A 22,406-nucleotide genomic window follows, 5' to 3' on the forward strand; every position below is an offset into this window, starting at 1 on the left:
TTAAGGAAAAACAATGTATATACCTTAAGTAAACTAGTTCTGAGTTTTCAGTGGGTCATAATTACTGATCACAGATCACCATAACAAATATAATAATAATGAAAAAACTTGAAATATTGCAAGAATTACCAACATGTGACAGAGAGACACAAAATGAACAAATGTTGTTAGAAAAATGGTGGCAGCAGATTTTATACAAGATTGCTATAAACTTTCAACTTGTAAGAATGTGATATATGCAAAGTTTAATAAAGGGAAGCACAATAAAATGGATGTATATATTATTAACTATGATCATCATGGTGTACATTAGATCCCCAGAACTTTTTCATATTATAGTTGCAAGTTTGTACCCTTTGACCACCTTATTCCACCCCAGGGTCACCTCTTGTCAACTCAACTCTAAGTTTCCATTAGTTTGCTTTTTCTTCAGATTCTGTATGTAAGGGATATCATAATACATAAATTAAAATATATATAAAATCTTTGAAATATTTCACTCAGTATAATGCCTTCAAGATCCATCCATGCTGTTTGTAAATGGCAGTATTTCTTAATTTTTCATGGTTCAGTAGTATTCCATAGTATATATTTACCATACTTATTTTATCCATTCATCCATTAATGGATACTGAAGTTATTTCCATCTCTTGCTTAGAGTTAATAATTTTATAATGAACATAAGAGTGGAGATATGTCTTCGAATAGTGACTTCGTTTCCTTTAGATATATACCTAGAGGTGGGATTACTGAATCATATGGTAATTTTACTTTTAGTAATATGAATAATCTCCATACTGTTTTCCATACAAATTTATATCCCTATCACAGTGCATAAGTTCCCCATTATCCCCAATATTTACCAAAATTTTTTAGTTTTAAGTTTTTGGTAGTATATATTCTAATAGGTAGTAATATCTTGTTGTGTTTTTCAGAGGTAAACAACAACAACAACAAAATGACTTTGCCCTGAGTTTTTACGTTGAGCACTTTTTAATGGTCCTGTTGGTCATTTATATAACTTTTTTGAAAAAAAAGTCTATTGAGATCCTTTTGCTATTTTTTAAATTATATATATTTTTCTATTTGTATCTGTTGGTTATTAACCTCTTTTCAGATATAAGATTTGTAAGTATTTTCTTCCATTCTGTGGATTGTGTTTTCATTCCCCCCTTTTTTTTTTTTTGGCAATGCAGAAACTTTAGTTTGATGTAATACCATTTATTTATTTTTGCTTCTTTTGCTTGTGTTTTTGGTCTGGTATCCAAAAAACTATTAGCAAGACCAATGTCAAGGAGAATTTTTCCTATGTTTTCCTTTAGGAAATTTAGTTTCATGCATTATATTTAAGTCTTTAATCTATTTCAAGTTAAGATTTATGAGTGATAAGGTTCCAGTTTCATGCTGGTTTGTGTGACTATTCAGTTTTAAATATCATTTATTGAACAGACTATCTTTACCCATTATATATGTTGGCCCCTGTCAAATATTAGGTGACTGTATCAAAGGATTTATTTCTGGACTCTCAATTCTGTTCAACTTGTTTATTGGTCTGTTTTTATGCCAGTACACTTTATTGTTTTGAGCATGAGGGCTTTGTAGTATAGTTTCAAATCAAGAAGTGTAATTTCGCTTCTTCATTCTTTCTCAGAACTGCTTTAATTTTTTGTTGTCTTTTATGGTCTCATATAAATTTTAGGATTCTTTACTTACTTCTGTAAAAAAAAATATTGGATTTTTAAAAAATATTTTTTATTTATTTATTTGACAGAGAGAGATGACAAGCAGGCAGAGATGCAGGCAGAGAGAGAAGAGTTAGCAGCTTCCTGCTGAGCTGAGAGCCTGATGCAGGGCTCGATCCCAGGACCCTGGGATCATGACCTGAGCCGAAGGCAGCGGCTTAACCCACTGAGCCACCCAGGCGCCCCTAACATTGGATTTTTGATAGGAATTGAATTTACAGATGGTTTTCGGTAGTATGGACATTTTAACAATGTTAATTCTTATCATTCATAAATATGAGCTATCTTTCCATTTATGTCTCCTTCAAATTCTTTATCAATGTCATAGTTTATGGGGTACTGATCTTTCATCTTCTTAGTTAAATCTTTTCCAAAGTATTTTATTATTTTTGATGCTATTGTGAATTAGATTGTTCTCTTTATTTTTTCAGATAGTTCATCATTAGAGTGTTAAGATGCTCCTGTCTTGTGCTTACTTTGGCAGCACATATACTAAAATTGGAATGATGCAGAGAAGATTAGCATGATCACTGAGCAAGGATGACATGAAAAACTATTTTAAAAAAACGAAACAAAACAAAATTCCTGTCTTTTATATATTGATCTTGTATTTGGCAGCTTTATTAAATTTGTTTATTCAAAGTTTTTTGTGAAGTTTTTAGGATTTTTTTACATGTAAGTTCATGTTATCCAAAAAAAGAAAATTTTACTTCTTCCTTTTTTTTTTTTTTTTTGGAGTCTTTTATTTCTTTGTGTTCCTTGTTTCTCTGGCTAGGACATCCAGTACTATGTCAAATGAGAGTAGTGAAAGTGGACACACTTGTCTTTTTTCTGATCTTTAAGGGGAAAACTTTCAAACTTTTTTGATTGAATATGAGATTAGCTCTGGGCTTGCAATATGTGTTTTTTCTTTAATGGATTTTTAAAATTATTTTTTATAAACATATAATGTGTTTTTATCCCTAGGGGTACAGGTCTGTGAATCACCAGGTTTACACATGTCACAGCACTCACCATCACTCACCATAGCACCTGCCCTCCCCAATGCCCATACCCCCACCATCCTCTCCCAACACACCTCCCCCCAGCAACCCTCAGTCTGTTTTGTGAGATTCAGTCTTTTATGGTTTGTCTCCCTCCCAATCCCATCTTCTTTTATTTTTCTTTTCGTATGCCCGAAAGCGCCTATGTTGCATCTCCACTTCATCATATCAGGGAGATCATATGATAGTTGTCTTTCTCAGATTGATTTATTTCGCCAAGCATAATACCCTCTAGTTCCATCCATGTCATCACAAATAGCAGGATTTCATTTCTTTTGATGGCTGCACAATATCCCATTGTACATATATACCATATCTTATTTATTGATTGATCTGTTGAAGGACATTTAGGTTCTTTCCATAGTTTAACTATTGTGGACATTGCTGCTATAAACATTTGGGTGCATGTGCCCCTTCAGAATGCCACGTTTGTATCTTTAGGGTATATATCCAGTACTACAATCACTGGGTCATAGGGTAGTTCTATTTTCAGCTTTTTGAGGCACCTCCACGCTGTTTTCCAGAGTGGTTGCACCAGCTTGCATTCCCACGTACAGTGTAGGAGAGTTGCCCTTTCTCCACATCCTCGCCAGCATCTGTCATTGACTGACTTGTTCATTTTAGCCATTCTGAAAGGTGTGAGGTGGTATCTCATTCTGGTTTTGATTTGTATTTCCCTGATGCCGAGTGATGTGGAGCATTTTTTCATGTGTCTGTTGGCCATTTGGATGTATTCTTTGCAGAAATGTCTGTTCATGTCCTCTGCCCATTTTTTCATTCGATTATTTGTTCTTAGGGTTCTTAGAGTTTGATAAGCTCTTTATAGATTTTGGATAGATACTGGCCCTTTATCTGGTATGTCATTTGCAAATATCTTCTCCCAGATAACTTCTGACAGTCATCTTTTGGCTTTGTTAACTGTTTCCTTTGCTGTGCAAAAGCTTTTTGATCTGATGAAATCCCAGTAGTTCATTCTTGCCCTTGCTTCCCTTGCCTTTGGCGATGTTCCTAGGAAGAAGTTGCTGCTGCTGAGGTCAAAGAGGTTGCTACCTTTTCTCTCCTCAAAGATTTTGATGGATTCCTTTCTCACATTATGCTTCTTCATCCATTTCCAGTCTATTTTCATGTGTGGTGTAAGGAAACGGCCCAATTTCATTTTTCTGCATGTGGCTGTTCAATTTTCCCAACACCATTTGTTGAAGAGGCTCTCTTTTTTCCATAGGACATTCCTTCCTGCTTTGTTGAAGATTAGTTGACCATAGAGTTGAGGGTGTATTTCTGGGCTCTCTATTCTGTTCCATTGATCTATGTCTGTTTTGGGGACAGTTCCCTACTATCTTGATGATGACAACTTTGTAATAGAGCTTGAAGTCTGGAATTGTGATGCCAACAACTTTGGCTTTCTTTTTCAATATTCCTCTGGCTATTCGAGGTATTTTCTGGTTCCATATATATTTTAGGATGATTTGTCCCATTTCTTTGAAAAAAAATGGATGGGATTTTGATAGGGATTGCATTTAAATGTGTAGATTGCTTTAGGTAGCATAGACATTTTCACAATATTTGTTCTTCCAATACAGGAGCATGGAACATTTTTCCATTTCTTTGTGTCTTCTTCAATTTCTGTCATGAGTACTTTAGAGTTTTCTGAGTATAGATTCTTTGTTAGGTTTATTCCTAGGTATCTTAGGGTTTGGGGTGCAATTGTAAATGGGATTCACTCCTTAGTTTCTATTTCTTCAGTCTTGTTGGTATAAAAAAAAATGCAACCAATTTCTGTTCATTGATTTATATCCTGACACTTTACAGAATTTCTATACAAGTTATAGCAGATTTGGAGTGGAGTCCTTTAAGTTTTCCACATACAGTATCATATCATCTGCAAACAGGGATAGTTTGACTTCTCTTCTGCCAATTTGGCAAAATTTGGATGCCTTTAATTTCTTTTTGTTGTCTGATTGCTGAGGCTAGGACTTCTAGTACAATGCTGAATAGCAGTGGTGATAAGGACATCCCTGCCGTGTTCCTGACCTCAGCGGAAAAGTATTCAGTTTTTCTCCATTGAGAATGATATTTGCAGTGGGTTTTTCATAGATGGCTTTGATAATATTGATAATACGTGCTCTCTATCGCTACACTTTGGATAGTTTTTTTTTTTAAAGATTTTATTTATTTATTTGACAGAGAGAGAGATCACAAATAGGCAGAGAGACAGACAGAGAGAGAGATGAGGAGAAGCAGGCTCCCTGCTGAGCAGAAAGCCCAATGCAGGACTCGATCCCAGGCCCCTGGGATCATGACCTGAGCTGAAGGTAGAGGCTTAACCCACTGAGCCACCCAGGCGCCCCACTTTGAAGAGTTTTAATCAGGAAGGGATACTGCACTTTGCCAAATGCTTTTTCAGCATCTATGGAGAGTATCATATGGTTCTTGTTCTTTCTTTTATTGATGTGTTTTATCACATTGATTGATTTGCAGATGTTGAACCAACCTTGTAGCCCTGGAATAAATCCCAGTTGGTCGTGGTGAATAATCCTTTTAATGTACTGTTGAATCTTATTGGCTAGTATTTTGGTGAGAATTTTCACATATGTGTTCATCAAGGATATTGGTCTGTAGTTCTCTTTTTTGATGGGATCCTTGTCTGGTTTTGGGATCAAGGTGATGCTGGCCTCAGAAAAAAAAAAGAGTTTGGGAGTTTTCCTTCCATTTCTATTTTTTTGGAACAGTATCATGAGAATAGGAATTAATTCTTCTTTAAATGTTTGGTAGAATTCCCCTGGGAAGCCATCTGGCCCGGGGCTTTTGTTTGTTTGGAGATTTTTGATGACTGTTTCAATCTCCGTACTGGTTATGGGTCTGTTCAGGTTTTCTATTTCTTCCTGGTTCAGTTGTGGTAGTTTATATGTCTCTAGGAATGTATCCATTTCTTCCAGATGGTTGAATTTGTTGGCGTAGAGTTGCTCATAGTATGTTCTTATAATTGTTTGTATTTCTTTGGTGTTGGTTGTGATCTCTCCTCTTTCATTCATGATTTTATTTATTTGGGTTCTTTCTCTTTTCTTTTTGATAAGTCTGGAAAGGGGTTTATCAATCTTATTAATTCTTTCAAAGAACCAGCTCCTAGTTTCGTTGATTTGTTCTATTGTTTTGTTGTTGTTGTTGTTGTTGTTTTGGGGTTTTTGTTTGTTTGTTTCTATTTCATTGATTTCTGCTCTGATCTTTATTATTCCTCTTCTCCTGCTGGGTTTAGGCTTCCTTTGTTGTTCTTTCTCCAACTCCTTTAGGTGTAGGGTTATGTTGTGTATTTGAGATCTGAGAGAGAAGTGTGATTGCACACGTCTGTCATTGCACTCCCCAGGAGCAAGTCTGGGGGAGGCGCAGCATGCCGCCCCCAGAGAAGAGAAGGAGCCGTTGGCCTTGTGGTCAGGAAAAGGACGGGAAGCAGGGTAGCCTGCCATGGCGGGAAGAGCAGACCGGTGGCAAGACAAGTGTCACCCGCCCTCTGTGCGGAGAGACAAAGCCTGGTTCCTAAGGAGACATGAGGGGACGATTAGGGCAGGGACGCGTGCTCCACTCTGAGGAAGGAGTGTGGTCAGAAGGAAGGCCTGTCCTGTGCCTCTGGTCCAAAGTGGACAGCATCTCCTTCACCACCTGTCCATAGGGCAGACTTGGGCTAGCTACCAGGCGCCATACCCGGAACTCGCAGAAACAGCTCCCTCGAGAAACGGGCAGTCAGATGCCATCTTCCTCCCACATGTGACAGCGTTTTCGGTGGCAGGGGGTTTGCGGGGGAAGGAGTGGGGACAATCCCCCAAAGCTCCCCATTCCAGTGAACGGGCGGTGTTCAGGGAACCTGTCGCCTCTCCTCTCCTGTGGGGAAGGCACTGGCCTTGTCCGCGAATCCGCCTGAGGTCCAGTGCCAAAGGCCAAGCGTTGCCTACACCGGGAGATGGTAGTGTGCATAGAGTGCCATCTTAGGCCACGCACGCTGCTGCAGGGTTGTGACTGTGTTGCTTAGTTCGGCCTGGTAGGGTGAACCCAGGGCGCCAACATGGAGCCCGGGAAAGCAAGGTCCAAGAGACACCAACTCTCCCATGACTCTCCTTCCCTGATGCGACAGAGCGAACACCCAAAGCCTTGCTGAGGAAGCAGCAGAGAAGTGCGCTTCCCGCCAAGCTGAAAACCTCTGCGAAAGCATAGCAGTCGCTGGGAAATCATAGTCGGTACTGTGGGCTGCTTTAGCCTAGTTGTTGTTGCTTGCTTTAGCCTAGATTCGCAACACTATGGGAGAAACCCGCATAGAGAGAAAGCCTCTTTGCCCCTCTGGGAAAGCACAGCATTCTTTGGGAAATCAGAGTCCAGTTTGAGGGATGCTCCTGTTGCCTGCGCTGGTCTCCTCAGCACGGAGTAAGAAACCCGCATGGAGCGAAATCCTCTATGCCTGGGCATCCCCTCTGCCTGAGAGAGAAGAGCGGTGGCGCCTGTGGAAAGAGCCTTAAGGAAAGGGAAATGTTTTTCACTGCACTCCCCAGGAGCATGTCAGTGGAAGGTGCAGCACGCTGCCCGGGGAGAAGAGCAGGAGCCGTTGGCGTTCTGGTCTGGAAACGGTTGCAATAAAGGAGAGCTGGCAATACAAGTATCACCCGCTCCCAGTGCAGAGAGACAGAAGCCTGGCTGCTAAGGAGACAGGAGAGGATGAGTAGGGCAGGGCGCATGCTCCACTCTTAGGAAGGATTCTGGGCAGAAAGCATGCCTGTCCTCAGCCTCTGGGCCCAAGGAGACATTAGCTTCTTGGCCACCTGTCCCAGGGGCAGATATGCGCTAGCCACCAGGTGCCTATGCTGAACTCGCAAAAACAGCTCCCTGAAATAACGGGGAGTCAAATGCCATCTTCCTCCAGGATGTGGAAGCTTGGAGGAGGCACGGGGTTTAAGGGGAAGGAGTGGGCAAAGTCCCCCAAGCTCCCTATTCAGTTCACGGGCGGTGTGCAGGGATCGTGTCACCTCTTTTTTCCTGTGGGGAAAGCACTGGCCTAGTCCGAGAATCCGCCTGAGTGCCAGAGTAAAAGGCCAAGCGATGCCTACACTGGGAGATGGTAGTGTGCATAGAGTGCTATCCTTCGCTATGCAAGCTACTGCAGGGTTGTGGCTGTGTCTGCTTAGTTCGGCCTGGCAGGGTGATCCCAGGATGCGGACATGAAGCCCGGGAAAGCAAGGCCCAAGAGGCACCAGCTCTCCCGCAGCTCTTCTTCCCTGTCGTGACTGAAGCCTTGCTGAGGAAGCAGCAGCGAAGTGCTGTTCGCTCCAAGCCAAAGCCTCTGCTAAAGCACAGCATTCACTGAGAAATGTTCTGCGGGCTGCTGCTGCTTCCCTGAGCCCAGTCTCGCGGTGGGAGAGAAACCCGCATACAACGAAAGCCTCTTTGCCTTGGCAACTCCCTTGGGAAAGCAGAGCGTTCCTTGTTAAATCAGAGTTGGGTTTGGGGATGCTGCTGCTGCTTGCCTGAGCTAGTCTCGGCATCTCGGTGGAAGATACCCGCATGGAGCGAAATACTCTTTGCCCTAGCATCCCCTCTGCCTGAGAGAGAAGCCAAGTGTGGAGAAGGCGCAGCACGCCGCCCCCGGAGAAGAGAAGGACCCCTTGGACTTGGGGTCGGGAATCGCTCTGGAAGCAGGATAGCCTGCCCTGGCACGAACAGAAGGCCGGTGGCAAGACAAGAGTCACCCGCTCCCTGTGCGGTGAGATGGAAGCCTGGCTGCTAAGGAGACATGAGGGGACGACTAGGGCAGAGGCGCGTGCTCCACCCTTAGGAAGGAGTCTGGGCAGAAAGCATGCCTGTCCTGAGCCTCTGGGCCCAAGGAGACAGCAGCTCCTTGGCCACCTGTCCCTGGGGCAGACTTGCGCTAGCCACCAGGCGCCTACGCTGAACTCGCAGAAACAGCTCCCAAAATAACGGGCAGTCAGATGCCATCTTCCTCCAGGTTGTGGAAGATTGGAGGAGGAACGGAGTTTAATCCCATTTTGTCTATCAAATCTTGTTAATGGTTTTTCTTTGTGTGCTTTGTTACATTTTGCTATGTTCAAGGCATTATATTTGAAACTCTTATTGTGTAGGGATAATTAAGAGCTATAATAATGGTATGGTCCTCCTTGGCAGAATTTTCTCTTATATCTGAGACTCTACTAGACAATCATATTCAAAATTCAGTGATTGACTTTCTCAGTTTACACAGAAGGCAAAGTAGGCTATAGTCTTATTTCTGCTTCTCCTTGTGCTTTGGGGATCTCAACTTAAATTTGGTTGTACCAAAGTTTTCAAATTTGATTGCTGCTGGATTTTGAATTTTGTTTCTCTAGTATCAAGTGTCTATTAAAAACACAGCTCAGTGTGTTTTAGCAGTTTCAAATGCTCTCATAGCTAAAATGGCTTCAGGCATATATCTCTAGACTCTCATTGTGTTTCGTATTTTGGTCCAGTAATCCCTCACTTATTTTTATAATCATTCTGATATTTTTAACTTTAAAAGCTATTTTGTCTGGATTTTTAAGTTGTCTTAAGTAGGAGTTTTTAGATCACCATTACTAGTAGCAAAAACAAATATACATGAAAATATCAGCAGTAGTTTATCACATCTTTATGGCTTTGAACTTCCATAAGCTGAGGCATCCTTCTCTAATCACTTAGGCAAACTCCAATTTACCCTTTAAAACAACACAAGAATTGCTTCATTTAAGAACATGTTCAGGGATGACTCTTCCCCACTGCTCTTACCAACATTCCCACACACTCTTTGCTACCCGCACCTTGTTTATGAACTTTCATTACGTATATCAGCGTCACCAGAATTTTGCTCTATTGTATTTTTGTCCTTTAGAGCTTTAATTAAATATTAATTCCATAGAAAGTCTGTCCCTTTTCTTTCAAACCTGGGTTAGTTATTTCTTCTCATTCTTTGTCAGAAGCTACTGTATTAGAGAAACTTACAGCTGTATTGTGACTTTGGAGCCTTTACAGTTTTTTGACTGGAAAAATCACCCATCCCTGAGATTTTTACGCAGCTTCCTAGCTGATATTATTCAGAAATCTGTTCAACACAGACTTTTTCAGGGAGGCCCTTTCGGACCACTCAGTTACAAAACCTCTTCTCAATCACTGCTCTTTCTAAAATGTGCTTATTTAGTTCAAATATGCATCACTATTAAAGAAAAACCAGTATGATTTTTTTCTTTTTAAAGTTGGCTTACCTATTATCTATCACTCCCATTAAAATGATTCCTCTGGGCTGGGGTTTTGTTGTGCTCATCTTAGGCCAGGCACTCAATAAATTGTCTCTGAATGATTGCATTGTTTGACTCCCTTGCTAGACTCTCAACTTCATGAGGCCAAGGATTGTTCTATTCAGTCCTTCTTTATCCTCAATGTCTGTTATATTGCAGTCACTTACGTGACTAATGGGAAAAATCACAGAAAGAAAGAGTTAAAACTACAGAAAAACCCCGTAGGTTCAATAACACAAAGCTTTCTAAAATTATTTAGCCCAAGAATTGAATACTGGCTGCACTTTTGATTTTTTTTTAAATGGTATTGAATTTAATTTGAATGGAAATACTTGAATGGTAGAATAATAAAAGAAAATTATAAAAGCAACTTGATCCTTAAAGTAAGAATTATATAGGGTATCTCTTCTAGAAGCAAAATTTTCAAATGTCAAACATCTGAAAGCATAGAAGGAGAAGTAATAGTGTGAATTGTACTTCAATGCTCTTTTCTTTATATTCAGCAAACAGCTTCATTCACACCTTTCCAGTTTTTTCAACTCTTTTGACAAAGCCTTCAGAGGAGTTACTGCTGATGACCACCATCACAGCCTGACAAGAGAAATTTTATAAAGAAAAATAATAGCATGTTTTATCCAAATTGTTAAGGATATTGTGAAACTCTGTCGGATTCAAAGGAGGAATGTGCAATTCCATGCTATATATAATAATAACTTATTATAATAGTGGCTTTGCAATTTTTCAGATATGTCCATTTACTGAAACCACTATCAAATAAACAAAAACAAATTAACAGGGCTTTGAGACAGGAATTATCTAATCTAAAAATAGCACATGTTCACAGAATACACAACACATACCCCAAGTACTACTGTAGGTTTCAAGTAATAGTCAAAACAATAGTAAACATGATTCAGACCCTACCAGTCAAATCATAAATGGGACCTTAACTGTAAATCCTTATCTTTAGATCAAAGCGGGTAATTGGGTGCTGAAGATACATTATAGAACTAATATGTTATAGAACTCCTCTGAAATGAGTCATTTATTCCATCACTTTTCCTGCACAGCTGCTGACCCATGTTTTGGTTCCTGGAAATAGCTGCTACCCTGTCACACTTCTTAAAAGCACATATATTGATAACTCTACTCATCCTCCATTCCTCTGTGACTGTCACTGTGTTAAAATGTGGAGTCAGCTGACTCACTTGTGGTGGTAATAAAGTAGATGAGTTTGCAAAGTATTTTGTTATTTCTAAAAATGCAAAAAACAAATTACATTGAAATCATAAGGGGTGTTTCAGGGAGAGGTGTAGGATGTGGTTTCTTGTGTCATCCACAGAGATTAGCTCCAACACATATTTAAACTCTCCTCTAGGAGCAACCTTAGTGGTAAAACAAGAAGATAAACAGATGTACACACACCCTGGCACAAAATTATCACTTATGTTTGGCTTCCTAGTCTCCTCGTGGTACTTATTTATCTTAACTTCTCTCTGAAATCAGGGAACACAGAATCTCAATCAGTTGACATTTTTCTACTGAATTACCCTATAGTCTGATCATACCCCTAAGACTTTTTAAAATTATTTCACTCATAATCCCAAATCTGCTTTGCTTCCTCATCTTAGTACACTGTAATTTGATTTCAAATGAGGACAGTTGTCAGTAATGCCACATTCATTAATCTATTTTACTATTCCATGTACTTAGAAATATGAAAATATGTTAATAACAACCATTCCAATAAGCCACCCTAAATTTATTCCCATGAAACAAGACCTCAAGAAAGAGAATTCAAAATCATCCATGTATTTGCAATTTATTGCAATAAAGCCTTTATCAATAGACTTCCCTGTGCACATGGTGGTCAAATTGCTGGTGAAAACCAGCCAGATCTATTACAAGCTTTCTCATGGTTTCTAGGTAACCCAAGTGAGCCTTTATTGATACTGGGAAGGGATAAAGCAGGGAAGGGATAAACAGTGATGTAAGAATTGGCTAGACAAAAGTAATGACTCTCGTTACAAAGTGAGTATTTTAAAGCAAAAGAGCCTCTTGGGAATATTGTTTTATAAAATAGTGGGTTTTTTTTATTAACTTTTTAAAATTCAATTAGTTAACGTATAGTGTACCATTAGTTTCAAATGTAGATTTCAGTTATTCATCCATAGCATATAATAGCTAATGCTCAGTACTTACTGTTATAGCTTCTTGAAAGCAGAATTTTAACCCCCTGAGCCACCCAGGTGCCCTTGAAAGCAGAATTTTAGATCTTATTTTCTGATTACTTCCATGTAGTACAACACTTTCCTGCTAGCAACCTTCAAAACATACTGTTTGTTAGAGGAATTTCTTTTATAATAAATAAATAGGAATTTATTTAAATTTATAAAAGTATAAAATACATAGGAATTTATTTAAATTTATTTAAATATTGCACACTGTTTCATTGTTCATAAATAAGGTGATGATATTATAGCCATTAGTTGGTAGCACTGATATATCACTTTCTTTTTACTTCTCTGTGCATTCTATTTGCACAAAATAGATATATATTTTAAAAGAATCTGAATCTGTGGCAAACTTTTAAAAAACCCTATACAGTAAAGTTTATCATTTTAAGTAATCTTAATTATCTTCTTCAATTGTGATAGTATATCCTTCTATCTAGGCCAGATATTGTATGAGGGATTTGAAGAGACATACTTTTCTAAATTTCACTTTTCTCATCTGCAATATGCTGATCATGATCCTACAATAAAATACACTTACAATTTTTTGATGAAAATTTATTAATTTTAATATTTAATTTATTTATCAGAGAGAGTGGGCGAGAGAGCAAGCACAGGCAGACAGAATGTCAGGCAGAGGCAGAGGGATAAGCAGGCTCCCGGCCGAGCAAGGAGCCCGATGTGGGACTCGATCCCAGGATGCTGGGATCATGACCTGAGCCAAAGGCAGCTGCTTAACCAACTGAGCCACCCAAGCGTCCCTTTTGATGAAACTTTAATCTGTATAAACAATATATTTGCTGTAATGCGTGGTTCATGGAAAACATCTTAGTTAATTATAAGCAACAACAGTATTAGAAATTAAGTAAATGTGTCTATAATATTTAAAGTTTTAACACATAATTCCAGTGCTTTGCCTTATTTTCTCAAATCCCTTTACCACTTTCACTGACAGAGTCAAATGTACTTTTTCTACTAGTAGCCAGCTCTTTGTCTTTTGTCAGAAAGATGCCCTTGTGAATTATTTATAATAGAGATATTAGCAATAATAATAATAATAATAATAGCAATGAAAATGTTAAAAAAAGTTTTCTTAACTAATTAGGGTTCTTAGACATCAATTAGAGGAACCACCTCTGGAAAGCAAATTAATCTGCAAGACATTCCCAGAATTAACAATTAAGTCAGATACAGGGTTGTCCATAGACTGAAAGGTGAAGCAAAAGGACTAGGTTTGGAAAATAGGTAAGCACAGTGAAAAAAATGATCAAATTTTTGGGCAAAATAAATTCTTAGGTGTCCTTTCAATGGAGTCCTGGGCATTATGTAGCAGAAACTCTGGAGATTATCTCAATCCATTGGAGTCACCCCACTTATTAGCTTGATATTGACAAAGTTATTTACAAACTGTAGAGCAAGAGGTTATAATGTAGAAAACTGATGGTAATGCACAAGATTCTTGTTAACAATAATGCAAGTTAGTGATTTTTCATTAGAAAACATAAATTCTGTATCCCAAATTATGGGCCCAGAGCACTTCTGCTGCACAACTCTGCTTATATCCCACATAACCATGTGAACTAGTTTTTATATCTGCTTCTCTTTTTAAATTTGAATAAAAATTCTTGACACAAGTATTTTATAATTGTGTGATAATCATGCATATAATTTCTTGTAGAACAAAACACCTTAGAAGAGAAATGGAAAAAAATTTCAAAACCTTTATTTTAAGATTATATAGACAAATGGTCATCAAATTGGTAAGATATGTAAGACTTGAACAAAATTATCAACTAACTAGATATGCTTGATATTACAGAACACTCTGAACAACCAGAGACTACATATATCTTAAGCCATGATTTTCTTTGCAAAGGTTAACATTGATAATGTTCTAGTCATACCTCTGTGTACCAGTCAAGAAGTAGCATATTTCTTGAAAGACACAGCTATCAAAGCTCCATTGAGAAACCATAAAGATGGAGAAGGGATTTGCAAATTATATATCTGATAATGGACATCAACTCTGATTATTAAAAAATTAATAAAAATAAAATACCTTACTAATAACCAAACAGAGTATCCAATTTTACATCTGAAGAAAATTATTGAAGAGACATGGATGGCTTATAAGCACATGACAAATTTCTCAACATTTAGACATTAAAGAAATACAAATTAAAATCATGAGACATGCTTACATATCTATTAGAATGGCTAAAATTATAAAGGCTAATTGTACTTAGTCTGAGCTAGATTGAGAAGCGACAAAAAATCTAAACTCTTGTTGGCATATATCATGAAACCACCACTTTGGAAAATAGTTTGAAAATTTTTTTAAATGCAAAATATGTTTCAGTTACACGAATAGCCATTTTACTACTAGGCATTTAACCAAGAGAAACAAACCCTATGTTCGTACAAGGACTTGTATATGAATTTCATTGCAGCTTTATTTTTAAGAATTGAAAACAGGGGATATGTTCATCAATGTCCATCAATAGAGCAAAGACTATTATGATCTATTCATTAAAGAGATTACTGTTCAACATCAAAATGAACTATTTACAATTGGAGATATTCAAAGTAATGATGCTGAGAAAAGAAAAGCCAGGCAATGAATAGTATATACTGTGTGATTCCATGACTATAAAAAAATCTAGAAAATACAAATTTATATATAGTCACAGTCATCAAATATATTGGTGTGATTTTAGTGCCTTCTTCTGTGCTCCCATAGCTTCCTACACTTGGATCTCCGAGCATTTGTTACACCATGTGAAAATATGAAGTCTTTTTCTTTATTCTGTCTTACAAGAAAAAGAATCCTTGAAATTTTATGGACATTTGAACTCTCAGTTATTAGCAGAAATTCTATCACACAGTAAGTTTCCAAATATAAAAGCCAGAGTTTTACAATGACTTCTAAGCTTTTACATGATCTAGCCACTCATTTAACCTCTGTGACCTCTTTCCCTGCTACTCTTCAGTCCCTCACAATGGCCTCCTTGCTATTCCTCAGATATGCCAGGCACGATCCAACCTTATGGCCTTCAAGATAGCCAATTCCTTTGTCTGGAGTGACCTTATTGCTGATAGTTCTGGGCCAATTCATCACCATTCCATACATTTGTTCAATTGTCAGCTTCATTGTAACTACCCTGATCTTCCTATTAAAATTCTTAACTCCCCATCCCCTGCCTAGCAACCTTGATTTTTCTCACCCTGATCTAATTTTTCTTTTTCCCCATTGTACTCTTCATTTTTGAACACTATGCAATTTTTATTAAGGTTTATAGCTTTTAATTGTCTCACCCATTAAAATAAAAGTTCTACAAAGCCAAGTATTTCATTTACCAGTGTAGTCTGAAGTAATATCTGCCATATAATAGGTTCAGTAGACAATTGGTAAATTTCAGAAAAAATTAATGTTGAGAGTATACTGAATTACATAAGTCATTTCAATATATTTTCCAAAAATAAACTATGTAAAACGTACCTTAAATTTACTTTCGAAATATTTTATAGCATATAATGGACAAAATAAGACAAAATAAGACAAAATAAGACAAAAAAAAAACAAAATAAGACAAAATCCTTACAGAAACAATCATATAAATAACCATTTCAAACGTACTTATAAATTGCATAATACCACACTCCTAGATCCTCTCTGAATGCTCTAAAATAACCCTATAAAGGAAATACGTTTTTAAAAGTAACAGATTTTTTGGCAAATAATTTAATAAAATAAAAGTTTCATTCATCTATGTAGATCATAAAAATGTTTTTAATAAGCATGAAATTATAACTCTGAAGTGTGCTAAAATGAAACCACCTGCTAAGGGTGAGAGAACAAAAATAAACATCATTCTTCCAAATAAGAGGAATTTATTACCTTTGAATCAAACATGTGGATTTATTCAAACTGGCAATAAAGGAATATGGAGACACAATCCATAGAAAGTCATATTTTAGATTTCTAAAAGACTTCATAGTAAAGAGTATATATTTTTGAAATGCTACATAATGACAAGATGACAGGTTGTGACAAATAGCATTTTAAAAGCTCTACTCATAATGGAACGGAAGGTGTCATTTCCCTATAATTTTATATATCATTAATTTTCTATATCTTGATACAACACATTACCAAACAGATGTTCATCAAAGACTAAATCATTTTTCATTTTTAATGGAACATAATAATTTGAACCTACATCTATTTATCATTTTTTTTCGATCTAACATTTATACTCTCGCTAAACATTTTATCAGTTTTCGACAAAATTAAAAAAATAGGATAAATAGTCGTGCTTGGAAAAGTAGCTTTTCTTTGAAATTTGCATTTAAATGAAAATATTTGCTGATATTTTTAAAACTTTAAATGTAATTTTATATATATCTGACCTACCAGATGATATAAAATTTTTGGAGAAAATATGACATTTTTTTGATCTTGGTTGAAGGTATTAATAAAGAGCAACAGTTTGTATTATTTGTATTGTAATATTTTAGTTAATAAACATGAATAACTGGTATAAAATATGTTTTTTTTAATTTTATTTATTTCCTTGACAGAGATCACAGGAAGGCAGAGAGGCAGGTAGAGAGAGAGGAATGGAAGCAGGCTCCGTGCTGAGAAGTGAGCCTGGAATCAATCCAAGGAACCTGGAATCATCACCTGAGCCGAAGGCAGAGATTTTAACCCACTGAGCCACCCAGGCGCTCTAAAATATTTTTTTTATATATAGAATTATAGCTCTTGCCAAAACATTGAACTAGCTGGAACTGAATGCCTCCTTCAAAGTCAGCTCTGGAGAAATTATGCAAGTGTAATATGGAACTATTTCAGATATGAACCAAAAACAAAGAAAGGATGATAAATTCCCTAAAAGACTCAAAGTTGCTCTTGACTGGTATGTTTCAAGCTCTATTCCTGGTTTGAGGACAGGTTTTAACAGGCCTGTCACTGTAGAAATCTGCTGGATGTTTAGAGGCTATCAGAACTGTACAAAAACCTTGAAGGGGTAAAGACTTGAAAATTCTTTAGAGAGATTAGCTCCCTAAGGCATTATTCATCCACACATTTTCCTCCAAACATTTAAGGCTGATGGATGAGGGGCACCTGAGGGGCTCTCTCATCACGTGCGTGGTGGGTTAAGCCTCTGCCTTCATCTCAAGTCATGGTCTCTTGGTCCTGGGATCCAGCCCTATATCGGGCTCTGCTCAAAAGGAAGACTGCTTCCCTCCCTGCTTGCCTGTCTCTCTGCTTACTTGTGATCTCTCTCTCTCTCTGTGTGTGTCAAATAAATAAATAAAATCTTTAAAAAAAGGCTGATGGATGCTAAATTATGAAAACTGCTCCCTCCAAATGATGCTTCTTCATAAGGATTTAAGAATTTAAAATTCTAAGAATTTAAAATTGAAACTTGATCGTAGGATTTATCTTATGGAATAACATCAAGTGATGGCAGTTATTATTAGTTCTGAAGTATTTGTGATTCTGAATTCTTGGCCACATTAGTAAATTTATTTTTAATAAAGTATTATTTAATATATAATAATATATATAATATACTATGTATAACATATATAATATATATAATAAATTCATTCCTTTATTTATTATTATTATGTATTTATTTATTAACTCAAACACAAGAAAATGAATGACCTGATTGAAAAATTGGCAAGGACTGGAACAGACACTTCACTGAAGAAGATATTGAGATGGCAATAATGATATGAAAAGATGCTGTGATGATCCACAGCATGTCTAATTAAGGAATTGTAAATTAAAAGAACAATGAGGGGCGCCTGGAAGGCTCAGTGGGTTAAGCCGCTGCCTTTGGAACAGGTCATGATCTCAGGGCCCTGGGATCGAGTTCCTCGTTGGGCTCTCTGCTCAGCAGGAGCCTACTTCCCTTTTTCTCTCTCTCTGACTGCCTCTCTGTCTTCTTGTGATCTCTCTCTGTCAAATAAATAAATAAAATCTTTTTAACAAATAAATAAATATATAAAACAATGATATATCACTACACATCTATTAGAATGGCTAAAATCCAAAATACTGACAACATAAAATGCTTTTACGATGAGGAACAAGAGAAACTCTCATTCATTCTGGTGAGAACACCAAAATGGTGCTACCCCTTTGGAAGACAGTTGGGCAGTTTCTTACAAACTAAACATATTCTTACCATATAATCCAGCAATCGTGCTCCTTGGTTCTGCCCCAAAAGAGCGAAAACTATGTGTACACAGAATCCTGCATATAAACCTGTGTTTGTAACAGCTTTACCCATAAGTGCCAAGAGTTGGAAGTAACCAAGATGTCCTTCAGGAGGAGAATGGATAGATAAACTGTGGTCCATTGAAACAATGGGATATGATTCAGCGATCAAGAGAAATGGCTATCAAGCAATGAAAAGGCATGGAACAAACTTAAAATCCGTCATAATAAGTGAAAGAAGTCAATTTGAAAAAGCTTCATGTTGCAAGGTTCCAACTATATGACCTTCTAGAAAAGGCAGAACTATGCAAATGGTATAAAGGTCAGCGGTTTGTAGCAGTTAGGAGAGGAGGAGGACGAACAGGCAGAGCACAGAGGATTTTTAGGCCAGTGAAAATGTTCTGTATGATATGTATGATATTTTAGATATATATCGCTACACAGTTGTCAAAATGCATAAGATACTATACCAAGAGTGAACTCTATGAGAAAATGTTCTTTAAAGATTTTATTTATTTATTTGACAGGCATCATAGCAGGCAGAGAGGCAGGCGGGGAAAGCAGGGGTTGGGGGAAAGCAGGCTCCCTGCCAAGCAGAGAGTCTGGTCTGGGGCTCGATCCCAGGACCGTGAGATTATGACCTGAGCTGAAGGCAGAAGCCTTAACCCACTGAGCCACCCTGGTGCCCCACCAAGAGTGAACTCTAATGTAAACTGTGGACTTTGGGGTGATAATGATGTGTCAGTGTAGGGTCAGTGAGCGTGAAAAATTATCACCGTGGTACAGGATGTTGATAATGGGGAAGGCTGTGTGTATGTGGGGAAAGGGAATTTTACTTTGATCCCCAAACTACTCTAAAAAATGCAGTCTGTTAAAAAAAAAACTTTATAATGCAATATAATACAAAACAAGAATGCATATCAAGAGAGAAATAATGTTTAAAGGGAACGAAGAACTTCAGTAATGTGTACCTAGGGATTTTGATTGCACATTTGTAGGAAGTTCACATTGTCATTAGCAATGTTTATCTGTGAAGTACAAGTAACATAAAGAGTGATGAAAACTCAAAAACGCAACACTAAAAAAATGCCATCTATGGGCTCTTAAAAAATGGAACAAAATTTGCTTGGCTTTTTAAGCATTGTGGGGAATGAAGGGACAGAATTTAAATTCAGCTTTACAAAAGATTGGATAATATGTTTCTACAATGAAGGCTCCTCTGAGTAACGTAGAAATGAACATGGTAGGAGATCGTGGAAAAAAGGTTACATCTCTTGGGAGCTCACGTTCTCCAAAACCCTTTCACTTAGTGGAGACAGTAACTGTTCGATGAATAGCAAATGGTAGTCTTTCAGATTCCCGGGATTTTAAGAATCGTGAATGGATTTTTTAAAAAATATGTAAAGAATGTCTACAGTGCAAGTACCTGCAAATAACTGACATTTTGGAGAGAATATTTTAATCAGCAGAGAAGGTAAAAATGAAAAAAGTTCCACAATCAGAGTAAACATATGGGATTAAAACTAAAAGATAAAAAAAATTTTTTTAAAGGACTTTTTTTTAAAAGGACTTTAAACAAAAGTCCTTTTAAAGAGACAGTTGGCTGTTTAAACCAAAAGTACAACTCACTAAGAGAATCGCCGCATTATTTATTGGGGTAGAAGGACCTGGAATGTGGAAAGGCCCATTCTGCAGAGGAAATAATAGAATCACTAACAGGCCTCATGCCTTGCACAGCCAGTGGCTAGATTCCCTGCCTCATGAGACCCTGTGCTAGAAGGCCGCTAGAACCATCTCAACTATATTAGTCTTTCTTGGAAGCCAACAAGTATTTGCCCAGTTAAGGGCAGGGTAACAATAAGTCACGTTAAGTTATAATGATTATAGATATCTTTAAAAGCCTTGTCAAGTTCCTTTTTGAGTAACCCTCACCCCACCCTTAGAGAAATTTATCTGTGGTTCACCTCTTTGAAATACCTCATTGTTGTTCCACATTTACCATAGCCAAAAAAAAAAAAAAAAAAAAAAAACTTTTTATTAACAATGTGTTCAGAAGGGGGCGCCACTGTAAACAATGAAAGTTTTCGCTGCAGGGACAGTTTTGTTGCAGAAAGAGCTGAAAGCACTCAGGTCAGACAGAGCCAAGGGCTGGAGGGATTTTTAAAATTACAAAAACCAACCAAATCAAACCAAAACAAAAATCAAAACCAATGGCCAAGATTTCAAGTTTGCTACTAAAGATATGACATTCTCCTAAGTCATGCGAGTGACTTGATCAATATATTTATATATTTATATTTGAAGAAGAAGGAACTATTTGATGCAGCAAATCCACATTGATTAAAGATTACCAGATATGGGGGCTCCTGTGTGGCTCAGTGGTTTAGGCCTCTGCCTTCAACTCAGATCATGATTTCAGGGTCCTGGGATGGAGCCCCACATCGGGGTCTATGCTCCGCGGGGAGGCTGCTTCCCCCCCCCCTCTCTGCCTGCCTCTCTACCTACTTGTGATCTGTCAAATGGGTAAATAAATCTTTAAAAAAAGTATTACTAGGTGTGAAATATTCGAGGGTATGGGAAGGAAAATATTTCACCTGATCTGACTAGGAAGTGGTTGAAGCCTGAATTAAAGTGCTATAAAAAGAGTAAAGACCTGGGAGATATATGGGGAAAAAATCCCTAGAAAAACAGCAATAATAACTGGCTGCTCTTTATTGATCCAGATCCTGCGGTAGGCAAAGAAGAGCTGTTTCTAGCCAGAGGATGATCTCCGTTTGTCTTCATGATCTGGCATTTCCTGCAAGCCAGGCATGGGGCTCTGCACTAGAGCTGCAAATGCTGGGGCGCCATCACTGTCCCTTTTCTCTTCTCAGGGGGACAACGGGCATGTCCATGGTGCAGTGTGAAAGGCTTTAGAACAGGGAGATAAAAGACTGCCAAGGGTAGGTTGGAGCTGGGAAAAGCCAGGTAAGAACAGATTTTCAGTGGAGGTAATAGACAAGGGCAAAGCGAAGAATGAGGATGAGTGTGTGAAGTTTCAAAGTGCCAGGAGGCAGCACAGTGCATTCGGGAAACTACAGCAAGTTCATGACAACGGACAGCTGCTCTGGCAGCATCACCTGGGGATGAAGGCTGAGCCCCGGGGTTAACACTGGGGGTGAGATGGTTTGTATACTATGCAAGGAGGTGAGGTACTACACTGTGGGGGCACAGGGAGCTACCGGAGGATTTCAAATATCAGAATTGTAACCATAATAGAGCATTTAATTGCATCCTAGCTTTCACCAAGGGTAAGATGCACTATAGTTTATGTTCGACTAAGAAAGAGAAATGTTGTCAGTTAAAGTAGGATATGTCATGAAGAGCAAGGTGAGTGCCACCGTAAGAGATAGTAAAATGGGGGGGGAGGACAAATCTTAGACAAGTAAATTGTGGTACTAGAAAATTAAGAAAGTTCGAACACTTGGATCAACAAAAAAAGTGATTATTGCTTACCATGTGCCCCAAACTATATTAAGTCTTAGAACAAGCGACGGTCTCATCTTGATGCCCCGCAGCTGTTAGACCCAAGGTACAGAGGGCAGTAGCCAAAGACCAGCAGGCCCCAAGTGCCATGTGCAGACTCTAAGAGCAACTGCCTTTGAGAGAGGAAACGGTTGAGAGTGGGCTTTCTGAGGTAGAGAATTACTAGCTGGGAAAGTAGGAATATGACACAGAATCGGAATTGATGCCCCTACATGACAGAGTTGGTGAAACTTCCCTTCTCAGAGATCTTGAGGCTCCTCAGAAATGTATTTTTCATTTTGGATGGAACATTCAGGATAAAAATGATCTGTTCGAGTTCCTGGTTCTCTCATTAGGACTGTTTCTTA

General features: G+C 38.0%; 1 pseudogene; it reads left to right on the forward strand.

Annotated features, from left to right (window-relative positions):
• Positions 1 to 2,210: 2,210 nt before the first annotated feature.
• On the forward strand, positions 2,211 to 2,302 carry LOC123394696 (annotated as a pseudogene).
• Positions 2,303 to 22,406: the final 20,104 nt, after the last annotated feature.

The sequence above is a fragment of the Mustela putorius genome, unplaced genomic scaffold (assembly GCF_011764305.1).
Source record: "Mustela putorius furo isolate JIRA1106 unplaced genomic scaffold, ASM1176430v1.1 tig00003835_pilon_pilon_pilon, whole genome shotgun sequence".
Taxonomy (NCBI): domain Eukaryota; kingdom Metazoa; phylum Chordata; class Mammalia; order Carnivora; family Mustelidae; genus Mustela; species Mustela putorius.